This window comes from Moschus berezovskii, chromosome 2 (assembly GCF_049115385.1).
Source record: "Moschus berezovskii isolate FMDL1 chromosome 2, NW_MosBer_1.0, whole genome shotgun sequence".
Classification (NCBI taxonomy): domain Eukaryota; kingdom Metazoa; phylum Chordata; class Mammalia; order Artiodactyla; family Moschidae; genus Moschus; species Moschus berezovskii.
Genome location: NC_142461.1, coordinates 63,611,535 through 63,638,692, shown reverse-complemented (window position 1 = coordinate 63,638,692; position 27,158 = coordinate 63,611,535). Strand labels below are relative to the sequence as shown.

At 42.9% G+C, this 27,158-nt stretch overlaps 1 pseudogene; it reads right to left on the bottom strand.

Moving 5' to 3' along the window:
- The window catches only part of LOC148778539 (uncharacterized), a 33,660-nt pseudogene extending 7,187 nt beyond the window's left edge, over positions 1–26,473 (bottom strand).
- Positions 26,474–27,158: the final 685 nt, after the last annotated feature.

The following is a 27,158-nucleotide window of genomic DNA, read 5'->3' as shown; positions in this document are numbered from 1 at the left end:
AGGCACCAGCACAGGTCTGCTCGAGGTGGTTTATTAGTCAGGGCTCTTGCTTGGAAGCTCAGGACTAGACACCGGCTAACCTGAGCAGAAAAGGTATTCCTTGGAAGGCCACTGAGTAACACTCAGAATTGACTGAGAAATCAAGCTTGGACTCAGAAGAGAACTAGGCTTGGAAAATTAACACGAACAAAGGAATGCGGGTGCAGAAATTGTAGCCAAGATGACCATGTGCCAACAGCCTGGGTGGCAAGCAGCTTTGGACGCTGCATAGCCAAGAGAGGGCAGACCTCTTATATTCATATTTTCTCCTTTGTACAGAGTTTTCAGCCGAAACTGTGAATTGCAAATTGGGGTCATTTGGAAATTGGTATATTGAGTGACTTATAAAAGTACAATACTTTTCATCTAATTTTTTTCCCCTGGGATTACAGCCTAAGGAAATAATTCTAAATGTGGAAAATCTTTAATTACTAAGATGTTCATTGCATTGTCAAATAGATTGTGGTATATCCACGGAATGGAAAATTATGAAGTTTATGAAGATTAACAATGAGGTGGAAAATCATTTATGATATGTTTGCTTGAAGAAACAGGATAGACCATTACATACACGCTGATCCACTCTTAATGTTGCAGGTATTTCCCAGATGCCATCAGCCTGCGGGATCAGTTGGAGACTGACCTGCAGCGCCTTCCTCCTGTCTCCCAACTCATCCCCCACCAGCCTCGTGGAAGGCCCCACCTCTGGTCCTGGAAAGATGCTGCCTCAGAAATGGCCATCTTTTCTATTCATCTAGGAGGGCTGTGGCTTGAAGATTGACCTGCCAGCCCGTGTTTGCTTGCCTCCGACAATCTCTCCCACAACAGAATATTTCTCCTTCCCTGTTTTCATTCCACTTCCTGGTCATCTGAGTTGGGGTAGCAACAAGTGAGCAGGATGCTCTTAGGGTGCAGGACATCTGTCACAGGCTGGGCTGCCTGTATAGGTCCTTCTCTGGGGCCCCCTCTGGATCCAGAGAGAGCAACCCTCCCAAGAGCCTTGGTGTCTGGACAACACCCAGCTTCTCTCACCACCCCTGAGGTCAGCTACTATTTCTCCACCCTTTCAATCTGCTTTCTAGGCAACCAGCAGTAGAAACTCCCAAAGGGCACCCAAATTCTTTTTGGGGGGAAGGGGAGGAAGGTGGGCCATTCTTACATATCTGAAAGAGTGAAACTTAGGCAGAGAGGACTGGCAAGTGTGTTAACAACGCTGGTACTTAGATAAAAGGTTAGAGGTACTCTTTCCTTTTGTTTTTCTGCACTTTTCAATTGTTCTATAATGTGCATTTATTGCTTTTATAATTGGAGAGAAGAAAGAACAGGGACTCAAAGAGGTTAGTTAATTAGCCCAGGGTTGCATCAGCTGCAGATGGGTGGTTGGGAGTCAGGAACAAGGGTCGTTTCCCTGAGTTCCCAGCACAGGGATAGGGGCTTCTCAGTGATGCTTCTTTTTTTTTTTAATTTTGAGATTTTTAAAAATTGAGATATAATTGACATATAACATTGTATTACTTTTGGGCATATAACATAATGATCTAATATGTGTATATATTCCAAAATAAGTATTATAATAAGTTTAGTTAATACCTATCACACACATATTTACATTTGTTTTTTCTCGTGATGAGAACTTTTAAGATCAACTCTCTTGGCAACTTTCAAATATACAATAGAGTATTGTTAACTGTCATCACCAGGCTTTCTGTTACATCCCCAGGATTTATCTTACAACTGGAAGTTTGTACTTTTGACCACCCGGGATTTTCTTTATGGTATAATCTGCTACATCTCCATAAAAATAGTCTTGCTCTCCATTGATTTAGGGCACTGATTCCCTAGCTTTCCTGACGTATATCTGACTCACTTTTGAGCAATGATTCTTTCTGATCCCTTTCCTCAGCCCCCATTGGGAGAGAGCTGTGGGGGAGGTCCCTGTTGCTCTGGAATCAGTCTGTGTTCTGCCCACACTCAAGATGTGAGGGAGAGTTTTAAGCTTTGTATTCCTTGCTATCTAGTTGAAGGTGACTATTTTATTGTATGAACTGTGGACAGTACTGGCTATATAATTTACAGGGCCCAGAGCAAAATGAAAATGGGTTTCCATTTTCATAACTAAGACTTTCAAGATGATGGTGTTAGAACATTAAACCAAGTATGGAGGCTGGAGGCGAAGGGACTTCCCTGGTGGTCCAGTGGTTAAGTCTTTGCCTTCCAATGCAGGGGGTGTGGGTTCGATCCCTCATTAGGGAGCTAGGATCCCATATGCCTTGTGGCCAATAAACCAAAACATAAAACAGGAGCAATATTGTAACAAATTCAATAAAGACTTTTAAGATGGTCCACATAGAGAAAACAATCCTAAAAAAAGTAATCCAGCATGGGCCCTTCTACACTCAGGTCACACCCTCAGGAAGCTGGCCCTGCCTGTGGACCCTCACATAAGACGTGTGTCAGCCACGCCCAGGGAGGGCTGCAAAAGGACACTCAGAAGGTGGGGACAGAGGGAGGCTTGGGCCTGAGAGGGGACAACAGAATCGAAAGGTCCCCACTCCCTGCTGAGTCTCTGTGGTGAGTCTAATACCCGAAGTCTGTCCCATCTGAGTTGCTGAGGATTCAGGAAGTTCATGATCTTTTCCTTTTTTTAATGTTTGGTACTTAAAAAGTTTATTTTATTGATTTATAATATTGTGTTATTTTCTGCTGTATAGAAAGGGGATTCGGTTAAATAGAAATTTTCCTTTTCATGTTCTTTTCCATTAAGGTTTATCACAGGATGTTGAATATAGTTCCCTATGCTATCCAGGAGGACCTTGTGTTTCTCCGTTCTCTATACAATAGTTTATGTCTGCTAACCCCAAACTCCTAATCCATCTCTTCTCTGCCTTGGCAACCAGACGTCTGTTCTCTATGTCTGTGAGTCTCTTTCTGTTTGGCAGGTATGTTCATTTATGTTATATTTTAGATTCCACATGTGAGTGGCGATGTCATATGGTGTTTGTCTATCTTACTGAGTCTGATAATCTATAGGCCCATCTGTGTTGCTGTAGATGGCATTACTTCACTCTTTCTTATGGTAGAGTAGTATTCCATTACACACCCCCCCTACTTCTTTACAGGAGATTCAGTTTTATTCTTTGCCACCCATCTAAATAGAACACATGATTTCTCTGGGTCTTGTTTCCTCATCCATACAACAAGCGCCGAGGGACTAGCAACCACAGAGCCTCAGCCAGTGCTGCTGCTCGTGCTTAGGACTTTAGCACTTGTGTTGCCCATGGGCCAGTGGCTGTGTGGTCCCTGAGGGCCCAGCAACCTCTTCCAAGATGCCCCCAAGTGAATTGAACGTGGACCCAACACGAAGTGGTGAAGAAGCTCCAGAAGAGCTTTCTCAGGGCCACATAACAATTGACAGAAGGAGAGACTGGTGGAGACAACCCTTAACAAGATTACAAATAGAATATTTGGTATGTAATTGACATTTTGTATTACAACCTTCTCAGAGATTGTTCTGTGAATTTCCAGCCAGAAACAATATGGGTCCGGATCAAAAGGAAGCTGCTTCCTTGTGTCGAAGACTCGGAAAAAAGGCAGGAGGAGATGCTCAGTTTTGTGTTTGCACTGGTTCCTCAGGTGAAAAGCCTGAAAATTAATTCCAAGGTCCTGCCATGTAGTTAGTTTGTATATGCTGATGCTCAGAACACAGTTCTGGGTGACGGTAAAGGTTCAACTCCTCATAACTCATTCTTCTGTTGAGTTCATGGGATCCTGTGCTAATGAGCTCTTCCAGGTATTGTGGAGATGTATTCAGAGCCCAGGATGAGATGCCGCCACACAGACAGCTAGGGTTATGGGTGTGAGACACGCTGTACCTACAAATCAAATTTATTTGGTGCTTTGATGACATTTTATGTGAAGATAAAAGAAAAAAAAAAACAAGCAGTGGCACAGTGGTGCATGAGACAAGTGATTTATGTGAGTAAATTTTGGAATTTTCAGGGAGCTTTTGGTTGGCTACATGAATAAGTTTATTCAACAATATTTGCAGTTTGTATAAAATAATTTGTGTTTAAAACACTTTAAAATTTTTCCTTTTTTTGAAAAGTAAGATTTTTTGTTTTTGTTGCACACATGCTCCAGTACAGGACCCTTCACAAGGAGTGACCTTCTTCTCATCTGTGTGGGTCACTCATTTCCCCACCCTCTCCTGTAACTCGTGTCTGTTTGGGTTCAGTAACCCAGTGCTTATCTCTCTTTTCCTCAGGTGTGATGTAATTCCCCTTTCACTTGTCAGTCTTGTGCTTTCCTAGGGATATACTGAGAAAGGAGCCTCATATTTGACTCTTGACCCTTATTTTCCTTTCCATCTGGTAGAAAAAGATGGGTCAAAAAAAGTGTAGGAACGAATTCAGCTAAGTCTCTCGGTTCTGACCTCTTTGCAGAAGTAAAATATCACTAAACATTGTTTAAAATTTATGACTTGGTGGTGGAGGGGAGATAGGTGTTCATCTAAAAAAAATTTTTTTTTTTTTGCTGCATCATGCAGCTTGCAGGACCTTAGTTCCCTGACCAGGGTTTGAACCTGGGCCCTGGCAGTGAAAGTGCTGGGTCCTAGCCACTGGACCACCAGGGAATTCCCCCCAAAGCATTTTTGTTTGAAAGTATTTGTGAGGCAGTGGGAGCCACAGACTCTCACCTTTGGAAGGGAATTATAAAAGGCTACACTCTAACCCAGCTCCGTTTTGGTCAGGCAGACCCCAGTGGCATAGGTGAGGTGATGAGCACACAGTGCCCAGGGAGAAAGTGGGTCTCCTTTGTCAAAGGGTATGGGGCTGTGGAAGATGGACAGCCAATATGGTAGTAACAAGATGGCCATCTCTCCCATCAAGGGAGAAGTCTCCCTTGCATCTGGGCTGGCTCTGTGCCTTTGATCAATGGAAGGTGGTAGGTGGGACACAGTGGGACTCCTTGGCTGAGACCTTCAGAGGCCTTGCAGCTTCTGTGTGGGTTGTCTTAAGATCCAGTTGTTGTGTCAAGAAGCTGAGCCCAGGGAACCCACAAGATCACAAGAAATAACAAATTGTTGTTTTAAGTCAGCAAACTGGGATAGTTTGCAGTCATAGAAAAGAGTGAAATAACGCCATTTGCAGCAACATGGATGGACCAACAGATGATCATACTTAGTGAAGTACCTCAGACAGACAAATACCATATATATCACTTATATGTGAAATCTAAAATGTGACACAAATGAACTCATCTATGAAACAGAAACATACTAACAAACACAGAGAATAGACCTGTGGTTGCCAAAGGGAAGGAAGGGTGGGGGAGGGATGGCTTGGGAGTTTGGTGTTAGCAGATACAAACTGTTACATACAGGATGGGTAAACAACAAGGTCCTGCTATATAGCTCAGGGAACTATATTCAATATCTTGTGATAAACCATAATGGAAAAAGATATAAAAAAAGAATATATATATGTGTGTGTGGGGTGGGTGGGGCGGGCTTTGCTGGTAGTTCGGCAGTAAAGAATCTGCAATTCAGGAGATGCTGGAGACTTGGGTTCGACCCCTGGGTTGGGAGGATCCCCTGGAGGAGGGCATGGTAAACACTCCAGTGTTAGTGCCTGGAGAATCCCATGGACAGATGAGCCTGGCAGGCTACAGTCCACGGGGTTGCAAAGAGTCGGACACGACTGAAGCGACTGGGCGTGCCTATATATACACATACGTATGTGTGTGTATGTGTACATGTATATGTATACATTTATATATAAAACGGAGTCACTTTGCTGTACAGCAGAAATTAACACACTGTAAATCAACTATACTTCCACAAAATAAATTTTTTAAAATGAGGCAATTTGTTCTGCAGCCATTGATAACTGAAAGCCATGGCCAACTATCATTTGGAAACATTTATACCTTCTTGGATAAATTCTTTAAGTAGTCTTGCTTGAGGCTTCTGCAAAGTAATGGAATCTCTTCTCCTAATAGTAGTCACAATAATAATAATAATGATAAATATCATTATCATGACACAAAGAGTTGTGACTCAACACGTATGGAGTGTGAAGTAGGATGGAAAACGTAAAAAGCAGTGACAACACATTTTTGTCAACCCCAAATCCCACATAGATGTTATTCGTTTCCATAGCTGTGAGACAAGTCAAGGGACTGGTCCACACTTTCCTGCAGAAGTGGGTACTGCGTCAGTATTCACTTGTCCCCCTAATGACCCAAGGGATTCTTACTCCAGGGATTCACAGGACTTGTGGGAAAAGCAGGGTAGGTGGCAGGCAGGGTTTCTGAGGTGGTGTGATTCTCCTTCTGTCTTTTTTCACCCCTTAGTTGCTGGAGAGTCTCAAAGCAACAGGACCCAGTCCTGGGCCTCCCTTCTCTGGAATGGAGTGGGGGCCAGGGCGGCACCAAGGTGGTGGTCGAGGGAGTGGCCTGTCCAGTTCACTACTCAGTCAGCAGGATCTGAGGTTCCTTCTTTGGTTGTCATCCCACTTTCTGGTGGCAACAGCCCCCCAGCCCCAGGGAGACGAGGTGGCTGCATCCAGGGTTGATTTATTGCCCTTCTCCTATTCTTTATGGGGCCAGTTTTAATGAGTACCCAAGCAGAAACGCCTTTGACTCCCAGGCTGTGAATAACTGCCATTAATAAAGGGGCGAGCTGCTGGCCACAGCACCCTGCATATTTCCATATTAATAACGCCGTAAACTCCCCCAGAATGATGTCTTAGAACTTGCAAGGCGGAGGCTGGCTGGCTGTAGGCTCAGGTCTGTGGAGGGGGCGCGTGATCCCTGGAAGGAGAAGTGGCTTGGGACCTACTCAGCTGCCCATGCATCTCTGCCATGGGATTTGCCTCTGGGGAGCAAGTTGCTGATTTCATGGGGTGTCTAGAGGTGGGGCAGAAAGTTCTGTCTGCTTTCAAATATCTCCCACAACAGTCTGTCAATTTGTCTGAGATCCCCTCACTTAAAGACAATTAATTTGAGTATTTAAGTTACTCTAAACTTCTGGATATCTATAAATTAAAAGGCCTTAGGGGCTGACTTCATTAGTTTCAGCTAATCTAGTCTAATCTTCTAGACTTGTCTAGAAAATTAATGTGACTGATTCATGTGACATGTTAACTGAACAGCTACTGTGTGCAAAGAACTAGGAATATGGGAGTGAAGGAAACAAGCAAAATCCTGCCATCGCACAGCTTCTATTTGAATTGAAACAGTTAAAAAATACATATGTAAGATATATAATGTGCCAGATGATGATCAGTACTACATAAACTATAGAGCACAGGAGGGAGATGGGGCATGTGTACTGGGGGGAGGGTTAGTAGAACCGCTTTGTTCCAGGGAAGTTGACTGAGAGCAGACCCTTCAAAGATTCTCTCCCAGGACAAACCGAGGTGACTTGGAGAGGAGAGATTTGGGGCCATCTCTCCATATCTGGTGGCTTTCTCTTACCTAGCTCAGGTGTCAATGGAAGAAAGATCTCAGAAAGAAGTCATGTCTTTTCCAGCCACTATCTTTCCCTTATGAGGCCTGGACAATGGCTAGGGCCCTCGGACCCCTTGGTTTAGCCCTTCATCAGCCCCAGGTCTATGAAAGCCCAACATATGCCCCCATTTCTGTGGATTCCCCGAGACTCTTAATTTCCTGCTTTAATCAGGAAACTGAATAATCTTTGTGCAGCCACAACTGATTCTGACCTGATCATGCCTTTCCAGAGTGCCCCCACCCCAATTAAATGTTCATGAGCAAAGTAGACTTTGCCAAAGATTCAGGAGAGGGAGGAGGAAGGGTTCACTTTTCACTGTCCATAGCCATTGCTTACTCTCTGGGTATTTTGTTATCCCAGGGTGTTAGGAGAGAGATATTCTACCAGAGTTGCCAAACTTGTTACCTGAAAAGTGGGTTTGCCTCTTGGTAAGTGTCAAGCCAATAGACACAACAAAACCAAAGCTCGGGAGAAGGAAGGATTAATTGCTCGTGAAAAGCAAGGAGAACACTAGGAATCTTTCCCAAAGCAGTTTCTCCCTGGACAGTTTTAAGCTAAGGGTACCTGCATATTCAGGAAGGGGGCTTGAGCAGAGGCGAATTCAGCATAGAACTCGGGCCAAGGTCAACAGAGTCCAAGCTTTAGCTGATTGAAATCAGGAGGGTCATCATCGTCATTCCATCCTCCACCTTGGTGGGGGCCTTAGTTCTTGCAGAACTCAAAGATAGGTTGTTATGTGTATTTCTTGAGGAACCAGGATGGTGCCCCAAGACTCCTTTGTCTCAGCATCTCCTTCCTTCCCTGATTGGAAACTGCTTAAGTCTGTCCTTTGGAACTCAGGGAAGGTCAAAGAGGCTGAATGAAATATATTTCCTACAAGTAAGAAACAGGAGACACAGAAAGGGTTTGCACCTGGGAGCCCCACAGGGTCCTGCTTGATTTCAGTCTCATCTTGGCCCTTCCACTACCAGGCTTTTCTTCTTTAAATTTTCAGCTGATCATCTTTCCCCCTGATTTTCCAACCTCATTAACTTTTCTTTTCCTTTCTTGCTCCCCCAAGTCTATTTCTGGTTGCATCTCTCCATCCCTGTTGGCCTCTGGAAGCTCCAAGTACTTCCTCCTGATTACAGGACACAGCTTCCCCTTCCTCTAATAGCTAGATGTTAACTGACACCAGAGTGTGGGGTTGGCTTCCTCCCAAAATTATCTCAATGTTTTGCCAGCAGCCCAGCACACTCCTCCTCAAGGACTTCCAGTGCCCACCATTAGAAAAACAGCATCTTCACTGCTTTACTTGTGGAAGGCACTGCCATTCTTACCCAATAGCATTCTCCTTTCTCCTTTACCAATAGAGTCTGGTGTTATCACAGAAACCATAAGCCCAGTGAAACATGCTTATCTCCAAAGACTCCCTTGCGGCTAGAGGCGACCATGTGACGTCATCCTGGCCATGAAGGTTGGAGTGGAGGAAAGGGGTGTGGTGTAACTAGCATAACTTTTGGCCCTTTGCCTTCTGCAGCTTTCTGCTTGGAGTGAAAGTGTGACTTTGAGGCTGAAAACTACATTAGGGCAGGAGGGTGGGAAGATAGAAGGAATAGAGTCCTTGATCACATATTTGAGTACCAGTTTTGAACAACTACTTCTAGACTTCTTGTTACATGAGACAATTCCCTATTGAAAGATAGGCTTTCTTGGTGACTGTTATAGGCTGAACTATGTTCCCTCCAAATTTATATGTTGAAATTCTAACCCGCAGTACCTCAGAATGTGACTATATTTGGAGATTGAGCCTTTAAAGGTGTAACTATGGTTAATTGAAGTCCTATGGGTGGGCTCTAATCTAACCTCAGTGATGTTTGTATAAGAAGAGGAAATTTGGACACATGAAGAGAAACTGGGGTGTATGCACATAGGAAAGACCACATGAGGACACAGTGAGAAGGTGGCCTTCTACAAGCCAAGCAGAGAGGCCTCAGGAGAAACCAAACCTGCCACCACTTTGACCTTGGACTTCCAGCCTCCAGAACTGTGAGGAATAAATTCCTATTGTGTAAGCACCCCGTGGTCTGTGGTATTTGTTATGGCAGCCCTAGCAAATGAGTTCAGTGACTCTCAGCTAGATGTCAACCTGACTCCTACCCCATAACATTGGGTGTGGCCATCTGTGGCTCAGTGGGTCAAGGATTAGATGTAGAGGTCGAAGAAGAAGTCTCCAAGGTCTCCAAGGCTAATTGTGATTAGATTCTAATTCAAGTATGCCCCTGAGGATGGTGCTAGCATCTTTGGTACCAGGTTCAAAATGTCCCATCACCCTGGTCGGTGTTTTCACATTTCTCTCTCCCTTCCCCAGAGCTGTGGTTGCAATGCACCTGCTCATCTGAACCTTCCTGTCTTCAAACATTCTCTTCTCAGCATCCAGGAGTATATTTATCAGAATATTTATCCAGAAACCCATCTGGGTGAATGTGGCAAGAGTAGTACCTGGTGTTTAGTTGGCTCTCAGGAGACATTAATTGAATTCATGGATAGGAGATGACAATAGGAACCATTTCCAGGTAGCATATATATTTACTATGCATTTATTTATTCATAGATTTAAAATAAAGTTTATTTTCTCCCATTATAAAAGATAACATGAACTGGTCTTCAGTTGTATACTAGATGCTATCTTAGGTGCCTTGCATTTGTTTATCTTCACAAGAAGTCTGAAAGCTAGATACTGTGCCAATTTTATAGGGCTTCCCTGGTGGCTCAGCTGTAAAGAATCTGCCTGCAAGGCAGGGTATGCAAGAGACACAGGTCTGATCCCTGCCTGGGGAAGATCCCCTGGAGGAGGGCATGGTAACCCACTCCAGTATTCTTGCCTGGAGAATCCCATGGACAGAGGAGCTTGTGCGCAACAGTCCATGGGGTTGCAAAGGACACAACTGAAGGGACTGAACTTGCATGCACATGCCACTTTTATGGAAGAGGAGGATGAAATTTAGAAACCAAAGGTGATTTGTTGTTTCAGTTCAGTTCAGTCGCTCAGTTGTGTCCGACTCTTTACGACCCCGTGGACTGCAGCACGCTGGGCCTCCCTGTCCATCACCAACTCCCGGAGTTCACTCAAACTCATGTCCATTGAGTTGGTGATGCCGTCCAACCATCTCATCCTCTGTTGTCTCCTTCTACCCCTGCCTTCAATCTTTACCAGTATCAGGGTCTTTTCAAATGAGTCAATTCTTCGCATCAGGTGGCCAAAGTATTGGAGTTTCAGTTTCAGCATCAGTCCTTCCAATGAATATTCAGGACTGATCTCCTTTAGGATGGACTGGTTGGATCTCCTTGCAGTCCAAGGGACTCTCAAGAGTCTTCTCCAACACCACAGTTCAAAAGCACCAATTCTTCAGCGCTCAGCTTTCTTTATAGTCCAACTCTCACATCCATACATGACTACTGGAAAAACCATAGCTTTGATTAGACGGACCTTTGTTGGCAAAATAATGTCTCTGCTTTTTAATATGCTGTGTAGGAGAAGGCAATGGCAAGCCACTCCAGTACTCTTGCCTGGAATATCCCATGGATGGAGGAGCCTGGTGGGCTGCAGTCTGTGGGGTCGCTAAGGGTGAGACACGACTGAGCGACTTTACTTTCACTTTCCACTTTCACACATTGGAGAAGGAAATGGCAACCCACTCCAGTGTTCTTGCCTGGAGAATCCCAGGGACGGGGGAGCCTGGTGGGCTTCCGTCTGTGGGGTCACACAGAGTCGGACACGACTGAAGTGACTTAGCAGCAGCAGCAGCAGTAGGTTGGTCATAACTTTTCTTCCAAGGAGCAAGTGTCTTTTAATTTCATGGCTGCAGTCACCATCTGCAGTGATTTTGGAGCCCCCAAAAATACAGTTTGGAGCCCCAAACAATAAAGATTTATTGCTTAAAAAATAATAAAAAGCATGGTGACTTTTATGGTTTTTTCTATAACAAGAATGGTATCTTCAGAGATACAATCCTTCCAGGCTATCTCGATGTTCTCTCTATTGGGGTTCTCTTCCATAGTCCTGACAATCCTTTCCATATTGCACTTGGTGTAATGAGCCTTAAAGGTCCTTGTGTCACCCTGATATAGAGGCTGAATTAGAGATGCTGTATTTGTATACAAGCAGACCACTTTGATGCCGCTGGTGTTGAACTTATGGGTTTCTGGGTGGCCAGGAGCATTGTCCAATATCAAAAGAACTTTTAAAAGGTAGTCCCTTACTGGCAAGGTACTTACTGACTTCAAGGTCAAAGCTTCGATGAAATCAGTACAGAAAAGTGCTCTCATTATCCAGACCTTCTGGCTGTCCAACCTAGAGACTGGCAGCTGGTGTTTTATCTTTTCCCTTCAGAGTTTTGGGGGGTCAGCAACTTTATAGATAAGGTCAGTCCTGACCATAAACCCAACTGCATTTGCACAAAACAGGTTAGCCTATCAATTCCTGCCATAAATCCTGGTACTCACTTCTCTTCCTTACTGATAGATGTCCTTTGTGGCATTTCTCCCACCCCCAGAATAGGGCACTTTTTCTGCATTAAAAACCCATTCAAGCAGATGTCCTTTCTTCTCAATGACTTTCTTCACGGCCTCCGGGTACTTGTCAGGTGCTTCTTGGTTGGCAGAAGCTGCTTCTCTTGTTTTCTTGACATTTAAAAAACCAAACACTTTTCTAAAATTATCAGACCACCCTCTTCTGGCTTTAAATCTCAGCTTTGGATCCTTCACTTTCTTTTTGCTTTAAGTTTTTCTGCAATGAGGGCTTCCTGGTGGCTCGGATGGTGAAGAATCCGCCTGCAATGCGGGACACCTGGGTTCGATCCCTGGGTTGGGAAGATCCCCTGGAGGAAGGCATGGCAACCTATTCCAGTATTTTTGCCTGGAGAATCCCCATGCAAAGAGGAGCCTGGCGGGCTACAGTCCATGGGATCTCAGAGTTGGACAAGACTGAGCGACTAAGCTCAGCACAGCACAGTCCCATAATGACTTTGCTTTTTCTCCAGTTATATTAGAGTCTATAGATTTGTCTTTCTTATAGCCATGCTATACCCCCATACAGCTTCATTTTCGATATGAGGTTTAAAAATACTTTGCTTAATGTGGAAGCTTTTCATGCCAGCTGGTGTAGCTATAGCGATGGCTTCACAAATTTCCTTTTGTTTTTGATAATGATCCTTTTATTCGACTCATTTATCTTAAAATGGTGATAACTGCAGCTGCAGACCTCAGTCCATGGTCCATATCAAACAATTCAACTTTCTCTTGTAACGTCATGACTTTTCTCTGCTTCTTAGGGGCACTTCTGGCATCACTGGTGGTACTTTGTACAGGTCTCTTGGTGTTACTCAAGGTCTATGGTATTGTACTAAACATGATGAAAAATACACAAGAACTGTGAGGCATCACTTTTTACTGTGGTACGCAATTTACTTGAGAGATTAATTTCTCACGAGGAGATGATTAGTGTCACATGGAGTTTCAAGTGGATACTCGTAACACTTGAATTCACCCTCCAGAGCCACAGGAGGTGACTATAAAAAGGTTATACCAGTACAGTATGTACTTCAGTTAATCTTATGCGTTATGATTTAATTCTGCATCTTTACATTTGTTTACATTTCTTGACTGCAAACGGTGCCATTTTTGGTAAGTGTTTGTGTAAGTTTTGATACATCTTAACTTTTAATAATAGATTTGTGCATATTTTATGATAGTAAATGATACAATAGACTAGTATGTACATAAATCTCATGCATTCATGACATATGGAATGCTTTCTTTTTTCTTTTGGCATTTCTAGGCTACATGGTCTGTGGGTTTTTTCAAACTGTTGCAGATCTCCAAAAATCTTTCCAGTATGTTTATTGAAAAAAATCTGTATATAAGTGGACCTGTGCAGTTCAAACCCATGTTGATAAAGAGTGAACTGTATTCTTTTTAAATTTATTTTTTAGTTGGAGAGTAATTACTTTACAATGTGGTGTTGGTTTCTGCTGCACAACAATGCAAATCAACCGTAATTATCTTATACATGTATCCTCTCCCTCCTGAGGATATCCGCCTTCCTCCTCTTCCCCACCCCATCCCTCTGTGTCATCACAGAGCACTGAACTGGGCTTCCTGTGTTGTACAGCAACTTCTCACCAGCTATCTGTTTTACACATGGTAGTGTATATATGTTGATGCTACTTTCTCTGTTCATCCCACTCTTTCCTTCCCCCACAAGGGTGAACTGTATTTTTAAACTGATTGTGATGAGGAATGCACAATTCTATGAATAAAAAGCATTAAATTTTAAACTTTAAGTAGGCAAATTCTATGGCATGTGACATATATATATAGTTAAACAACTACATCTCAATATAGCTGTTTAAAAAAAGAAAAAAAACTGAAAATATCAGTAAAGCATCTGTATTTGACAGGAATACTGACAGGAATACCACTTTGCCTCCTTCTACTGACAGTTTTTTAGGAAGGTCTTTAGGACACTTGGGATGTGATAGTCCAGGTGTTCCTGTGTCTGTGTGACCAGCAATCTGGAACTATCAACAGGCATAACCAGAAAAAAACCCACAGAAAGCCTGCTCACTCTAACCAAAGGTCTGAGGAAAGGGCAGCCCAGCAGCTAGTACCCACCCCATTGCAGCCAAATGCCAAGGAAAAAACTCCCTCTGAGTTTCTGCTGAATTCCCCCATTCCTGGTGGTGCTGGTGGGGCTGAGTGGGTGAGCTGGACTTCTGGCCCCATCTGGAGGAGGCATGTTTCTGCCATAACCTGGAGACAATGAAGTGGTGTGAGTCTGTGTTCTGCTTTTGCTGGGATGGTGTCTGTGGGGCCCAGTAGGGAACTTCCGCTCCATGAAGACCTGCATGCCACACCTAAATGGGTGACTGTCTGTAAAAAAGAAGGTTAAGTAGAGTCCATATTGTTATAACACCAAAAATGTACATACAATTAAAATCACTCCTCAAACCAAGAACCAAGTATATTTCAATCTGAATGAGAAAAGGCAATCAACAGACACCAACATGGAAATGACTAAGAATTTAGATTCTAAAGCAACCACTATGAAAATGCTTTAATAAGCAATAGCAAACATGTTTGAAACAAAGGAAAAAATAGTCTCATTAAAGAAATAAAAGATATAAAGAAAAACCAAGTGGAAATTTTAGAGCTGAAAAATATAAGAACTGAAATAAAAAAGTCATTGGATGTGCTTAATAGCAGAACAAATATAAAAGAGGGGGGAAGAATCAATGAACTTGAAGACAGAACAATACAAATTGCCTGGTCTGAATAACACAGAAAATAGACTAAAAAAGACATGAAAAGAGTCTCAGGGACCTGTGGGGCAGTAACAAAGGATCTAACACTTGTATCATTAGAGTCCTGGAAGGAGAGGATAAAATGTGGGCCAAAAGGGTTTGGAAAAACTGTTGAAAACTTCCCAACATTGGCAAAAGACATAAGCTTATTGATTCTAGAAACCTCAGTTCAGTTCAGTTCAGTTCAGTTGCTCAGTCGTTTCTGACTCTCTGTGACCCCATGAATCACAGCACGCCAGGCCTCCCTGTCCATCACCAACTCCCAGAGTTCACTCAAACTCATGTCCACAGAGTCGGTGATGCCATCCAGCCATCTCATTCTCTGTTGTCCCCTTCTCCTCCCACCCCCAACCTTTCCCATCATCAGAGTCTTTTCCAGTGAGTCAACTCGTTGCATGAGGTGGCCAAAGTATTGCAGTTTCAGCTTTAGCATCAGTCCTTCCAATGAACACCCAGGATTGATCTCCTTTAGGATGGACTGGTTGGATCTCCTTGCAGTCCAGGGGACTCTCAAGAGTCTTCTCCAGCACCACAGTTCAAAAGCATCAATTCTTCGGCGATCAGCTTTCTTCACAGTCCAACTCTCACATCCATACCTAGTGTATCCAAATGGGATAATACAAAGAAATCTATGCCAAGACACATCAAAATAAAAAACTAAAGACAAAGAAAAAAATCTTGAAAGCATATGGAAAGATGGGAGGCATTATATATAAACACGAAATGATTCAAATGACAGAGGATTTCTCATAAGAAACCATGGAGACAAGAAGGAAGCCTCACACCATTTTTCAACTGACAGGCCAACTTCAAAATTTCTTTGTTCCTTCCTTAAATTCACACTAAGTCCCTTCTTTCATCATTCTTTCTTAAGCGTTACTCATGAAACACAGCCTCATCTCTCTAATGAAAATGTTAATCTTTTTCATTATAGACGTATCTCCGTAAGTAAAAAATTGTTATTGTGATTCAATATTTTGACTTGTTTAATTAGTTACTACCATGCTACAGAAAATCTATTATTTTGAATATTTGACTTTTAGCAACTTTGTTGAATTGTTACTAATTCTGATAATTTTAGAGCTTATTCTTTGTAATTTGTAGCTAAAACATCTGCCAACAACATGATTTTTCTCTGTGCCATTCTAAAAGTTCCAATTATTTCCATTTTCATGTGTTATAGTATTGGCTAAGAAAAAAATAATCTATAATTGTCATAGGACTTCCCTGGTAGCACAGTGGTAGGAATCCACTTGCCAATGCAGGGGGCACAGGTTCGACTTATAGTCTGGGATGATTCCACAAGCTGTGGAGCAACAGACCATGCACCACAATTACTGAGCCCGCGTGCTGCAACTACAGAAGCCTGTGTGCCTAGAGCCTGTGCCCTGCAGCATGAAAGTTCACTGCAGTGAGAAGCCCATGCCCCTGCTCACCGCAACTACAGAAGCCGCACTAAGCAATGAAGACCCAATGCAGAAAATAAAAATAAGTAAATAAATAAATAAAATTTAAATCAATTATTTAAAAAATGCAGTGTATCCTAAAGTGTGTTCCATAGGATTCTGGGTTCTCAGGGTGTTTTGGGTAATGCTTGGTAAAATTTTTAAAAAGTGTTTTTTTGTTTGCTTGTAGTTCGCACAGCTGCTGGGTCTTAGGTATGACAGTTTTCATTGCATGTCTGAGAAGTGGGTGTTGGGGACCCCTCCTTTCTTTGTTTGGTAGCACCTTTCATGTATTGGTGCTCTAGGAACTCACTTTGGGAAATGCTGCTTTAGAAATTCACTGTAATGGATGCTATGGACAGTTGGGTTGAAATAGCCATTCTTTGTAATGCTGAAGAAATACCTTCCTAGTCCTGAAATATTTACTACAGTCTTCTTAGATGATGGGATTGAGTTTGAGTGGGGCAATGATTAAATAAAATTATTTTTTTAGTCTCATGTTATCAAACTGTTTGTAATAAACATGTATTAGCTTTGTAATTAGATAAAACCCCATAAAATGCAAATATTTGCTCAGTAGTTTGATCAGAATTGCTCTGTGTGGAAGGCAGATGCCATATGAGAGTCCTGTGTTTTAGAGAGGGACGCCTCTAGGGTAGGGTACAGCAGGGTAGAGGCCTGAGACAGGCCAGCTAGGTGCCATCAGGGGCCTGAACTTTTTTCTGCCCATTTCACTTGTAGTCAAATTCACCATGAGTAAAGTTGACTGAAAATCTTCCAGGCCAGCTGCTGCCATATTTGCAAGAGAAAGTCAAATATTCTAATCACTTTTTCTGACATTTAAACAAACTCAATTTTTATGTAAAATTATCTCCTAATCCTCCAGAAAGTTGTTTATTTTTCTCCTAAGGAGGTACAAGTTCAATGCTCTTTTTCAAATGGATATAATTTCTTGAAAGTCAAAAATTACAGCTCTTAATGGTATCTTTCTTCCAAGTGACTAAATCCCTTTGATGTTGGGTATTTGAATATTCTTCCTCCCTCTCTTAGTCCTTCCTACCCTCCCTAGCTTCCTCTTTTTCTTCTTTCTTTCCTTTCTTCCTAGAAGAAGGGCATCAATTAGGACAGGAAACTGTCATCTGAAATGACATTTTCAAAATGCCTTTATTAAAATCACCAAAAGTTAGGATATAGGAGATCCACCAAAAAAAGGATAATAATAACAACATTGTATATAATGATAATGGGGCTTCCCCGGGTAGGTAAAGAAACTGCCGGCAATGCAGGAGAAACAGGAGACGCTGGTTCAATCCTTGATTGGGCAAGATCCCCTGGAGGAGGGCATGGCAACCCACTCCAGTATTCATGCAGAGAAAATCCCATGGACAGAGGAGCCCATCAGGCTAGAGTCCATGGGGTCGCAAAGAGTCATGCATTACTGAAGTGACTGAGCATGCACCTGAATAATGATAATAATAACAGTTAAGGGACTTCTTTGGTGGTCCAGAGGTTAAGACTTCATGCTCCCAGTGCAGGCGGCACAGGTTTGATCCCTGGTTGAGGAAGTAAGATCCTGAATGCCACATGATGTGGCCTAAAAAATAAATTCTAATGAACTACTTTTAAATTTAAAAATGTCAGTTTTAATTAAGCGCTTACTATGTGGGAGGCACTATTCTAAGTCCTTTTCATTTCTTTAAGTCTCCCAATATTCCTAAAAGGAAGAATGATCTGTGTTTTAGGGTTGGGAAATCAGAGAGGTTAAGTGATTTGCTCACCGGAGCACAGCTGGTAAATGACAGAGCCAGGACACAAATCCATGTTTTTCCCACTATCTGTTCAAATCAGCTAAACTTGTGAAAATTAGAAAAAATGAGTGTTTTCAAAGTGTTTTCTTTTGGGGGAAGAAAAAAAAAGATGAAACTGTTGGTGCTCTTGAAGAAAAAGAGAGAGCAGGGGAAAGAGGAAGGCATTTCAGAAGAACTGAATCAATGAGTGATCTAATATCAGAAGCTGGGGGGATCTCAGCGCCTTCATTTGGCTGTCGTTCAGTCGTTAAGTCGTGTCCGAATCTTTGTGACCCCAGGGACTGCAGCACTCCAGGCTTCTCTGTCCTTCACCTAGCTCCCAGAGTTTGTTCAAACTCATGTCCACTGAGCTGGTGATGCCATTCAACCATCTCATCCTTCATTTTACTGCTGAGAAAACTGAGGCCCAGCCAGGGGAGAGAGGAGCGGGGAGGAGAGGAGGGAGGGGGAGGGGAGGATGAAGGGGGAGGGGAAGAGAGAGGGGGAGAGGAGGAAAGCCCTATCCTGGTTTGCAGATGTTGGTTCAGAGAATGGATGGGAGTCCAGGTTTGTTGGCTTCCAACCCAGTTCTCCCCTCCTTCTGTTTCACTGGGCTGTCTTCCAAACAGTAAACCTTTTTTTTAAGCAGTCACTCATTTTTCTGAATGTCAGAACCATCAGAAATGCTAAGTGATGGGATAAAATTAATAAGAGCCTATTTGCCCTTTCAGATGGTGGGAGAAACTCCCCAACTTGCTATTAAAACTTGAGGGCATGACTTATGATTCTGTTTATGTTTATAGCTCTGCCTGGGGAAACATCTCGACCCTGATAAAAGCTTAGGAGCCCAGTTCCTTCCATAATTCAGAGATCGTGTCTGGCATTTTGTATTATCTTCTTGGTCAAGGTCAAAACCAATAGACTTGTAAATCATAAACACTTCCTAATTAAAGAATCCAGATAGATGCTGCTGGGTCTGTTGCAGAACCAGGCGAGACTTTTTCCCCATCTGGGATTTTCCCCCTACTTGGGGTTTTTGTAGTTCCTATGACATCTGGACTTTTCTTTGTAATGGACTCAAATCTCAGCTATACGACATTTTGTATGTGTGTGTTTGTGATTTATTAACAACAGCAGCTAATCATGATGGTGTGATCACTCACCGAGAGCCAGACATCCTGGAATGTGAAGTTAAGTGGGCCTTAGGAAGTATCACTATGAACAAAGCTAGTGGAGGTGATGGAATTCCAATTGAGCTATTTCAAATCCTAAAAGATGATGCTGTTAAAGTGCTGCACTCAATATGATGCCAGCAAATTTGGAAAACTCATCAGTGGCCACAGGACTGGAAAAGGTCAATTTTCATTCCAATCCCAAAGAAAGGCAATGCTAAAGAATGCTCAAACTAAAACACAATTGCACTCATCTCACACGCTAGTAAAGTAATGCTCTAAATTCTCCAAGCCAGGCTTCAGCAATATGTGAACTGTGAACTTCCAGATGTTCAAGCTGGTATTAGAAAAGCCAGAGGAACCAGAGATCAAATTGCCAACATTCACTGGATCATTGAAAAAGCACGAGAGTTTCAGAAAAACACCTATTTCTGCTTTATTGACTATGCCAAAGTCTTTGACTGTGTGGATCACAATAAACTGTGGAACATTCTGAAAGAGATGGGAATACCATACCACCTGACCTGCCTCTTGAGAAACCTATATGCAGGTCAGGAAACAACAGTTAGAACTGGACATGGAACAACAGACTGGTTCCAAATAGGAAAAGGAGTACGTCAAGACTATGTATTGTCACTTTGCTTCTTTAACTTATATGCAGAGTACATCATGAGAAACGCTGGGCTGGAGGAAGCACAAGCTGGAATCAAGATTGCCGGGAGAAATAGCAATAACTTCAGATATGCGGATGACACCACCCTTATGACAGAAAGTGGAGAAGAACTAAAGAGTCTCTTGATGAAAGTGAAAGAGGAGAGTGAAAAAGTTGGCTTAAAGCTCAACATTCAGAAAACTAAGATCATGATATCCAGTCTTGTCATTTCATGGCAAATAGATGGGGAAGCAGTGGAAACAGTGGCTGACTTTATTTTTTGGGGGCTCCAAAATCACTGCAGGTGGTGATTGCAGCCGTGAAATTAAAAGATGCTTACTCTTTGGAAAGAAAGTTATGACCAAACTGCACAGCATATTAAAAAGCAGAGACATCACTTTGCCAACAAAGGTCCATCTAGTCAAGGCTATGGTTTTCCCAGTGGTCATGTATGGGTGTGAGAGTTGGACTATAAAGGAAGTTGAGCGCAGAAGAATTGATGCTTTTGAACTGTGGTGTTGAAGACTCTTGAGAGCCCCTTGGACTGCAAGGAGATCCAACCAGTCCATTCTAGAGGAGATCAATCCTGGGTGTTCATTGGAAGGACTGATGCTAAAGCTGAAACTCCAATACTTTGGCCACCTCATGCGACGAGTTGACTCACTGGAAAAGACTCTGATGCTGGGAGGGATTGGGAGTGGGAGAAGAAGGGGATGGCAGAGAATGAGATGGCTGGATGGCATCACTGACTCAATGGACATGAGTTTGGGTAAACTTTGGGAGCTGATGATGGACAGGAAGGCCTGGGGTGCTTCAGTTCATGGGGTCTCAAAGAGTCAGACACAACTGAGCGACTGAACTGAACTGAATAACAGTAGTTAAACTGTTTGCCATCCCTGGTGGCTCAGATGGTAAAGACTTCGCCTGCAATGCCAGACAAACTGGGTTCAATTCCTAGGTTGTGAAGATCCCCTGGAGATGGGAATGCAACCCACTCCAGTATTTTTGCCTGGAGAATTCTATGGACAGAGGAGTCTGGCGGGCTACAGTCCATGGAGTTGTAAAGAGTTGGACACAACTGAGTGACTAACACTTTAGCTTTCACACACATATATAGCATTATACCAGATGGAGTTCTCTAGTCCTTCCTATTTCATTGATACTTATAACAACCTTCTTAGGCTGAATAATGCCCCCCACCCCAAGATGTTCACATACTAATTTCTGGAACCTGTGAGTATGTTCCCTTACCTGGTAAGAGACTTTGCAGACATGATGAAGGATCTGGAAGTAGAGAGGCTATCCTGGATGATCAGAGTGGGCTTGATGAGGGACAGAGATAGGAGAGCAGGGAGAAGAGAAGATGGAGAAAGGGGGAAGAAGCAGCCTTTAGAGGGTCAAAGTGGTGAGGCACAGATTTTTCACTGGAACCTCCAGCAGGAACCAGCCCTGTGGATGCCTTGATCTCAGCCCCATAGGAATCATTTTGGACTTCTGACCTTCAAAACTAAAACAGAAAAAATGTGTGTTGCTTTAAGCCAGCAAATTTGTGGTAATTTGTCACAACAGCAATAGGAAACAAACATAGGTAGGTGCTATTAATGTCTCTGTTTTACATATGAAGAGACTGAGGACAGAGAGAGATTAAATACTTCATTCAAGGTCACACAACCGGAAGTGGCAGAACTGGGAGTCAAATAGCTCCCGCTGACTTGACTACTATGCTGTTTGACCTAAGACAAGACACTTTACTTCCCCGAGTCTCAGTTTTCTCATCTCTAAAAACTAGCTAATGATCCCTGTACAACAGTTTGTTGGGGGGATTAAACAAGATAATACTTAATATTCTAGGTGGGAAGATGGTGGTAATGATGATGGTGGTGACGATGATGATAATGGTGGTGGTGATTATGACACCGATGGCGATAATTATGGTGACAATAAAAGATGCCCGTTGTGAGATGCAGAGAGTCAGCAGTGCACCTTTGAGAGGGAGAGTGTGGAGTGGATAGGCCAAGAGAGTTCTGCTGCTGCTGCTAAGTCGCTTCAGTCGTGTCCGACTCTGTGTGACCCCATAGATGGCAGCCCACCAGGCTCCCCCATCCCTGGGATTCTTGAGGAGGATATTTTTGCTCTTGCTTCCGCTCTACTTTTGACTTTGTTCTTAGCCTTACAATGTCTTTTATTCAAGTTACTGCCCAAACAGCCCTCCTCATCATGGCAACCCCTTGTCCCAGCTGCCCTCCTGCCCTTCCACATGGTCACATGTAGCTCGACATTTTAACCAGCTCCTTTGTACTAATAACAAGGACCAGAGCAGAATCCAAAGAGGAGACTGATGTCAGCCTAGAGAAACCATCAGAATCTCCCATGTACTGTTCCTTGGTCCAGCTGTCAACTCAAACAAGAGTCAATAGGGAAATTCTCAGTGGGAATTGGGAAAGTGGATTTTGAGAGATCAAAGTAGATACATGTGCATATATGGAATTTTTTTTCTGAATATAGAAGGTCTATATAAGGTTATTATATGAAATAGAGGAATGGATAAAGAATAATATTCTTCTCTTATCTTACCACTGGAGAGAATTACCACTGTATTATTTTGTTTATTACCACTGTGTATTTTCCACTGTATTTTCAGTGTATTTTATATCCACTGTATTTTCCATGCATCTTTTCTTCCTCTGTGTTGATAAATACTGTGGATAGATTTGTACCTTTTCTTTTTAAAAAATATTTTATTGGAGTACACTGTTGGGTTAGTGTATCTTTACTCTTTTCAGTTAATAATCTATCGTGATTTAAGGTATCATTAAATCTTGTTCAAAAGATGCTATTTTTATTAGTTTTGTAAGATATTCTATTTGTGTTCTATTCTCTCTCTTACTAAAAATATTTATTTACTTGGCTGTGTTGGATCTTATTTGAGACATGCAGGATATTTTGGTTGTGGCATGTGGGATCTAGTTCCCTGACTAGGGATCAAACCCGGGCCCCCTGGGAGCTTGGAGTCTTAGCCACTGGACCAGAGGAATTCCTCTATTCTCTTTATATCATATGTGTCTGAGTGAATATGGAGGATGAATCTCATCAGCATTTTAAAGATTTTGAATAACTTCCTTGTTGATTTTTTGGGTCCATTTCTGGGTAAAGCAAGCCCAGCAGTGACGGTGGTCTTGTTTCAGGAGATCCGGACAGGGAGGAAGTTGATAAAGTCTTTCTTTTTTCAGAGGATGTGTGTGAGCCTGTGCTTTTGGGGGAGAAAAGGGGCTAGTCTTGAGGACCCAAAGGTCTTCCCATGTGTCATCATGGGGCTTCTTTGACTCTGCCTTGACATTCCAGAAGCCCCTCAGTTTTCAGCTAAATAAAATTGGCTCTTAGATGTGTGGTTTTTGTTTTTGGCCAAGTATTGCTCAAATGCAGTAAATGAGAAACAAGGTTTGCAATACTTCTGATGGGTTCCCTCATTTGTCCAGGTTTGAAATTTGCATACTATCTCTCCAACAAGCTGTTCTTTCCAAAAGCATGAAAACATTTCTCTGAGGAAGAAGCTCTGGGACAGATATTCAATGAGGGTCAAGATCTGGGCTTCTATGGCACCCTGGACTTGTTTTTATCTTAGCCTGGGGGGACCATTCTCCAGAAGTGACCCCCTGATGAACCACACCTGCCAGTGTTCATGCCTTGCTAGGTCTCCCCTAGACTCTGGGTAGCCCCATGACTTGCTTTTGACCAATGCAGCAGAAGAGACTTTGCTTAACTCCTGAGATTATGTCATAAGAAGCCTCATGGCTTCCGGGAGAAGCCATTTACCATCATGATGGCCATGCTGTGAGGAAGCAAAATAACCCAGTGGGGGGCTTACAGGGCCTTGGGTCAGCACCCAGCTGTGGAGCCAAATGTGTGAGTGAAGCGCCATCTTCAATGTCCAGCCCAGTTGAGCCTTCAGATGGCTCCAATTCCAGTTACCGTAAGTTTAGACTGCAACTACTTGAAAGAGCCACAGTAAAAATCAGCAGATCTAGTTAACCCATGAAACATAGGGGAATAGTGATAAACTATTGTTTGTTGCTGTTGTTTTGTTTTGTTGGCCATGACAGGTGCATTGTGGGATCTTAGTTCCTCAAACAGGGATTGAACCTGGGCTCTGACAGTGAAAACACAGTCCTAACCAATGGACCACCAAGGAATTCCCATAAATTATTGTTTTAAGCCACTATATTTGTGATAGTTTGTTTCACAGCAATAAATAATCCAAATTTATTACCTGTAACATATTATAAGCATTTCTTAACCTCAAGAAACCAGGAACTCTTTGAAGGCAGAACCTGTACCTTAGCATTTTTGGTATTGCAAGCTAAATCCTGCAGCATAATTGAAACAAGCCTGGAGAGTTCAAACAGTACTTTATGGAAAGCGCTGGAATAACAAAAGAAGAAACTACAGAGAACAGCATAAAACTTACAGTCTATCTAGAAAATGTGTCATTCATTTTCTGCTTATGGTCCACCATGGAATGCTTCCCTTCTAGCTCTTGTGAAAGTCACTCAGTTGTGTCTGACTCTTTGAGACCCCATGGACTACAGAGTCCATGGAATTCTCCAGGCCAGAATACTGGAGTGGGTAGCCTTTCCCTTCTCCATGGGATCTTCCCTACCCAGGGATCGAACCCAGGTCTTCTGCATTGCAGGCGGATTCTTTACCAGCTGAGCCACAAGGGAAGCCCAAGAATACTGGAGTGGGTAGCTTCTAGCTCCTGGTCAGCTTCTATGTGACAGGGGTCATTCTTTTTTCTTTTTTTTTACTTTTGAAGAAGTAAATATACTTATTTAAAATAAGCTGTTTTAGAATTAAAAAAGTCTTCCTCTCATTCCTGTCTGCATCCACTCAGTTCCCTTCCCTAAAGGCTCCAATATTTTTGGTTTTTCTTATACTTTTCTAGAAACATTAGATTACATATAATATCTGTCTATCTATCTCTCCATCCACACATACTCTTGTGTGTGCTGGCATACTATGTACTCTGTTTTCATACAAAATATATCTTGGAGAACTTTTCATTTGGCTCTTTTGTATGACTTTTATTAAAAAGAATATATATTATATAAGAATATGCATACATATATTGGGCTTCCCAAGTGACTCAGTGGATAAAGAATCTGCCTGCCAATGCAGGAGACACAGGAGATGCTGGTTCTATCTCTGGGTCAGGAAGAGGGCAAAGCAACTCACTCCAGTATTCTTGGCTGGAGAATCCCATGGACAGAGGAGCCTAATGGGCTACAGTCCATAAGGTCGCAAAGAGTTACACATGACTGAAACGACTGAGCATGCATATACAAGTTATGTTGCAATCCACAATTTATTTCATATTCTCTTGGTGAAAGGCATGTAGATTATTGCTGAAAGTGAAAATCGCTCAGTCGTGTCCGACTCTTTGTGCCCCATGGACAATAGAGTCCATGGAATTCTCCAGGCCAGAATACTGGAGTGGGTAGCCTTTCCCTTCTCCAGGGGATCTTCCCAACCCAGGGATTGAACCCAGGTCTCCCGCAAGGGAGGCAGATTCTTTACCAGCTGAGCCACAAGGGAAGCCCAAGAATACCAGAGTGGGTAGCCGGTCCCTTCTTCAGTGGATCTTTCTGACCCAGGAATTGAAGCAGGGTTTCCTTCATTGAAGGCAAATTCTTTACCAACTGAACTTTTCCAATCTGGAAACCCAGATTATTGCTAATATTTTTCTATTTAAAAAAACACCGCTTATTTATATAAATAGTATTTATACAAATACTATTCCATGCTTGTGTATTTCTCTGGAGGATATATCCCTAGAAGTGGCATTGCTAGGCCTGGCTGTCCGAGTTTGTGATTCCTCTGGGATGGGGTGTTTGCAGGAGAAACCCCATCTGGCCACTAAATGCAGAGATGACACTGGCACCTGGACATGCTTGCCGCCACAGCGAGACTAGATCTCCAAGGAGTGCATGGCCTTGGGGAGAGATGATTTTTACTCCTACAGCCCAAGGCATTTGTGCTGGGTGGTGAGGGGTCTTGGGGACTGGCTTGGAGAGGTGGATCATTGAGCTTAGGGGCAAAACCCAGAGAGTTATTGTCACATGTAAACTGATTTTATGCAGGTATTGGCTAAAATGAGGTTGAGCTACATGCTGAATCTTTAAGAACTGCTTCAGAGTTTCCTAGAAGAATGCACCAAGTCCTGGCTTTGCCTCCTGGCTCAGCTACAGTTCCTACAAGCTACTGAAAGTTTTAAAACATTGTTTCACTTAGAAATAATCTCTAGCTCAGACTTTGTTAAGTTAGACTGGCCTTCTCCCTCGCCTTTTCCCTGTACTAGAAGTCGAGAGAAAGGCTTTTTATCAGCACTGCAGGCGAGTGGGCCCTTTAGTTCGATCAGGGGCAATTCTCAGATATGGCCAGAAGATGGCACTGGACACAAATGATTCCACCGGCAGTAAGGCCTTTCAGAGATGCTTCGATGTCCAGATCCAGCCCGAGCTCCATGGCCTTTCCCTAAGCTTCTGAAGCACATAATCCTTAGTAGAACATGATGTCAGTAAGGAAGCCAAAACCGGGAAAGGACAGAATGAAAGCAAGCCAACAAACAAACAATACTGAGCAAAACAGCAAAATGAGTGTCAGAGAGTTGTCTGGTTCTCATGGGTACCAAACTGGCATTAGGGAAGCTGACTTTCCCTGCCCCCGGTTCAGTCCATGAGGCTCTTGTCCAAGACTTTGCAAAGTCTCAGCCTTGGAGGCATCTTTTCTTGGACTTTCCAGGGTCGTCTGTGGTTCTGCTCAGGGCCAAAGCTTCATCTTCTGACCTTGTGTCCCCTGCTGCTTGCTATCCTTGATCTCAGGTGACCTCGACCTACAGCAGCTTGAAGTAGGAATTTGGTTCCCAACCAGAGATTGAGGTTGGGCTTTGACAGGGAGGGTGCTGAATCTTAGTCACTAGGCCATGATGGCCAAGGGTCAGTGACAAGGCCCTGGTCGCACAGCTTTGCAGAAAATGAATTTCTACAAAAAATGGAAAGTAGCAAAACAAGAAAGTGTTTATTAGGAGGGAAAAAAGAATACATGTGGACAGATTCATGGGTAAGTTCAGACAGAGAGCTGTGCTTTCATGTATAGTTTGAATCACTTATGTGGGGCATTTTGTCTGGGTTTCCTTTGGCCAATATTCCCA